This window comes from Engraulis encrasicolus, chromosome 1 (genome assembly GCF_034702125.1).
Source record: "Engraulis encrasicolus isolate BLACKSEA-1 chromosome 1, IST_EnEncr_1.0, whole genome shotgun sequence".
NCBI classification, from domain to species: Eukaryota; Metazoa; Chordata; class Actinopteri; order Clupeiformes; family Engraulidae; genus Engraulis; species Engraulis encrasicolus.
In genome coordinates this window covers 4,252,479-4,257,154 of record NC_085857.1, presented here as the reverse complement: position 1 = coordinate 4,257,154, position 4,676 = coordinate 4,252,479, and the positions used below count along the sequence as shown (strand labels likewise).

Genomic DNA, 4,676 nt, shown 5'->3' with positions numbered 1-4,676 from the left:
TTGTAATTAATCATTTACTGAATTTCTTTGTAGAATATATTACTATTATTTGGGGTTTTGTTCTCTGCATAACTGTCTCTTTCACCTATATTAATTCCTCAGCATTCAAGATGTTTGTAGGGTCCTCACCTCAGCTACCTCTCACAAGGTGCCCCTGAAAAAGGTGATGAAAGTTCTTGTGTAGTATCTAATCTATGACTATTAGCTTGTGTGTGTGTGTGTGTGTGTGTGTGTGTGTGTGTTGTGTGTGTGTGTGTGTGTGTGTGTGTGTGTGTGTGTGTGTGTGTGTAAAATCTGTTGTAATTATTTTACATTTTTCTCTGCATAGCTGTCTCCTTCACCTATATTAGTTTATCTGTCTTTCTGGTCACAACAGAAATTCAAGACGTTTGGGTCCTCAGCTCAACTGACTAAGACCTTTGCTCATTGAAGGCATGAAGTAATTTGTGATGCCCCCACGATTGCAGTTTTTAAATCCAGATGGCTTGCTCTTTTTAACATGTGCGAGGTAAGTTATTTGTTGATTTTTGTGTGTGTTTATTTCCTCATTTTAGTAAGACCATCAGGCCTTTTTGTAACCTTTGTCACAAGTCTTAAGTTACAAGTATTTTGTAGGTATGTGTTTTGTGCCCTGTTTCAAGTTAAGTGCCAAGTTCAAGAGGATCATGACAGTTGGTTTGCTGTTGAATTTCTTCTCAGAGCTGGATGGTCTTTCAACAACACTGCTCCGGGTCTTCAGCAAGAAAGGTGCTTCTCATGCAAGGAAGATACAGAGGATCCTGGTGCCCATGACTCAGGTAAAACATGCACACTGCCATGCATCACAGTAATGCTAAAATTTCAAAATCTAATGTAATGGGGAGAAGTAGGGTGTCTTGGATCATATTGCATTTCTCCCACTAATTTCAATCCTTCAGCCAGTTTTGAACTCATTGTCTTCACCTCAGTTCTAACTACAGCTGGCTTTACACACAGCAGTCCTGGGCAATGATATAACAGTCTTTTGCAGGTCAGTTGATGTGGTTGCTGCTCTGTTTTATTATTATTTTTTTTTTTTTATTTGATTCTCATGTCTGTCTGGCTTGCGATTCCCATGAAATGATCAGGGGAATTAAAGGTACACTGTGTACGAGTTTTAGTTGTTTATTTCCGGAATTCATGCTACCCATTCACTGATGTTACCTTTTTCATGAATACTTATCACCACCATCAAATTCTAAGTATTCATTATGACGGAAAAATTGCTATTTTCATACATGAAAAGGGGGATCTTCTCCATGGTCCGCCATTTTGAATTTCCAGAAATAGTCATTTTTAGCTGCAGAAATGACTGTATTTGGGCCATACTAGAAAATATTAGTTTATTACTTGGTAAGCTTTCATGAAAAGGTCAAATTTGGCAATAGGCAGCCCAGTTTCAATTAGCAGCGTAGTTGCAGTACCTTTTTTGACCATTTCCTGCACAGTGTACCTTTTTAAGGTCAGACGTCACATTTTGGCATCACTTCAGTACGTTTGGAACCAGGGCGGAGTGCTGAAATGGTACCGAGTACTTGGGGCTAATGGAAGAGTGTCAGAGCTGCACCATGCCATATCAAACAGTGACGTACTGTACCACTTCACTGCCAGTACCAACGATACACTACGCTACTAGATAAATGAGATGTGTCCTTTGTTTAATGTGGTTGTACCTGTACTGCGTTTATTCTTCCTGTTGGTTAAAATGTTTTTCCTGCATGTTTGTTTCCTGGCATACATTGACCGGCCCTCATACGCAGACTGACAACATTGATGTGAAGAGGGAGTGCATGCTGAGGAGCTGACGGTCTACCTGAATGAAGAGCCAGACAAAGTGGTATGTTACAACTCGGCAGCTAGATCTGTCTTTTTCGTTATTAGGTGGCATAGGGAGATCGCACACATCAGTGGCCTGCGAGGCTCATTTTGTTGGGCTCTGGTGGGCTCCTCCTGTGCTACCTGACATGTCTCCTGGCATCTCATCCACGTTCTGGACACTGCTGGAGGACACACCAAACCTTCTTGCGTTGATGTGCCATCTTGGCCTCAGTTATGTGTTCTTTGCAAACACGAATCTGCCCAATTCCAGCTTTGCTAAAGCACCCTCACATCATCACAAACCCTTTGCCAAATTTCACGTTCAATCCAACACCAGTCATCTCTGATTTGTAGATCTCTGCTGGTCCCTATCTACCCATGAGGGTGTTGCACTTGCTGTGGCACATTGCGAAGGCCGCATTACTGAAGCAGCAGAAGTTATCTTAGAAGAAAACTTAAACTCAATATAGGTTTTAGTTCTGGAATACGATCATGCTGTAGGGTAATAGTTTTCTCATAGTTTCACCTTAGACAACTCCCCCTTAGGAGACCAAACTTTGAGCAGACTCTTTTGCATTGGATGGGTGGGGTTTGACATATCTTTCTCTCTCATGCAATTTTTGGTTGACAATGTGCCTAAAAGGGCCAATATGTTCAAAATACTAATAATTGTGCTGGTGGGGCAGCCGTGACCTAGTGGTTAGAGAGTTGGTTTTTCAATCTATTGGTTGCAGGTTCGAATCTCCCCTGACCTGTCACTACATCTCCATCCATGGCTAAAGTGCCTAAGACAAAGCACCTAACCCCACATTGCGCCAGGGCCTGTAACCAATACCCTGAAAAGTAATAAATGTAAGTCGCTTTGAATACATGAAAGCGTCAGCTAAGTGTAATGTATTGTAACAATTTTGCACACTGTATACTTAGCTGTATGTGTAAAGTTTCTCACCAACACTCGTGAAAAGATCATGACCCTGTTTCTCAAAAGCACCGTTGTTAGTTAGCGACTTGGTATTTTGCCAATGGGAAATTGCATGCAAGTTTTTACTGTAGTTACCAATGATGCTGTTGAGAAACATACTCCAGAATGGGGTCATAGCCACACCAAAAACGAAGAGAGGTAATTGAACATCAGTTTGATCTCACATTCAATTGCCTAAACAGGCAGTGTGAGGGCACACAAGTCAACATCCTCCTCATACCTTTCATAAACTATACTATACTAAATATACTACTATACTACTTTTCCCATCTCTGGGTGTGTTAGGGTGGACAGAAATGCCCCAAACTTGCGCCCACAAATACCGCTTACGGCTTCAATCATGGGTTTTGTTTACTGTTTTCCAGGATGTTGATCTGGACGGTCCAGCTGAAACGTATTGTCTTTGTGTGCGTGTGATCGGCAGAGAGTCCTCAACGACATTGGTAACGTACCTGTGGCCATTGCAGTGTTTGTTTTGGTTTATGCTCTTAATCTCTGTTACCTTCCAGAATGGAAGTACACTTTCAAATTTCTGTTTCATTCTAACCGTCTGTTTCATCAGTTTTTGCACTGCTTTTAAATGTACACTGTGTAAGATTCTTAGTTGTTTATTTCCAGAATTCATGCTACCCATTCACTAATGTTACCTTTTTCATGAATACTTAGCACCACCATTAGGGTGCATCAGTTGCCCCCTATGAAAAGATATGGCCTTGGCCCTATAGTAAAAATGTTCTACACCCAGTAAAAACACACTGTGTAAAATATTTTGAAATTTGGATGAAGTCTACCGGGGCCACCAGCCCCATGAAAATAGAAAATAATGGTGATAGTCAAAATCTTGAATAGAAACAGGGCTGGACTGGCCATCTGGCATGGCGGGCATTTCCCGGTGAGCCCCGCACCCTCGTGGGCCCCCATTGTTTTATTTTTTACATTACTGAAAATAGGGGCCCACAAGGGTGCGGGGCCCTAGCCTGGTCCTGACCATCCCATAATACTACCATTTCATTTCGTATTCATGGTCTGGCATTTCTTTGCTCTGAAGCGAATGTAGGAAGCAGGAAGTTTGCACTCAGTTATGGTTTGAAATTACTGGACACCTCTCAGCCAATCGCTGGCAGTTACTCAACAACAACATAGCGCAGACCAATGGCTCTGGCGCAGATGTGTACGTCATTGTCACGAGCGTCCTCCCCCTTTCGCACCCACGTGGGGGGCGTATTCGATTATTGGCCGTTTTCTGGGGGGGCGTTGCGATCAAAATTCTACTGCTCCAGGCACTCCACAGAGAAGCACGGCCAGACTACAGTAGTGGAGCCAATCCTTTGGCGGAAGTACGTAGGATGGCTAGCGGAGCCCACCGGTGAGTCAGTTCTCCGGCACTAATAATAATGAGGGGGCCCCCTTAAATCCGAAAGTGCCCGGGCCCTATTTATCGCCCAACCAGCCCTGAATAGAAATGGACATTTTGCTGCATAAAGCTACCCAATAAAAACATATTGCCTCAGCTGTGTGATAAAAAAAAATTCTATGCACAGTAAAATCACTCTGTGGAAAATGTGTTGAAATTTAGATTAATTCTACTGGGTCCACCAGGCCCATGAAAATACAAAACAATGGTGATAGTGATGGGCAACCTGGATTCCAAAGTCCAGTGCCACATATTCCAAATATAGCCAATATACCGTAATGAACCAGCTGACCCACTGCCAGTATCAAGCAAGAGATTGCGAAGTTGTATGACTTTTGTGTGCTTCACCTGTGGGCCTAGGATTGTACAGGTAGCTGTTAATACCTGGTGGAACATCTGTACTAAAGCTGTGAATGCTCCTTGGAATGACTTAAGTTTTTTCAA

General features: G+C 42.6%; 1 long non-coding RNA gene across 2 annotated transcripts; it reads left to right on the top strand.

Annotated features, from left to right (window-relative positions):
- The first annotated feature begins 350 nt into the window (after window positions 1-350).
- Window positions 351-3,615, top strand: LOC134463699 (uncharacterized). Of its 2 annotated transcripts, XR_010037866.1 has the most exons (4): window positions 351-508; window positions 700-797; window positions 1,779-1,855; window positions 3,184-3,615. It is a non-coding gene; the product is annotated as an uncharacterized LOC134463699 (long non-coding RNA). The 2 variants fall into 2 exon arrangements; XR_010037819.1 differs by lacking the exon at window positions 3,184-3,615 and having other exon boundaries at window positions 353-508; window positions 1,779-2,031.
- The last annotated feature ends 1,061 nt before the right edge of the window (window positions 3,616-4,676 follow it).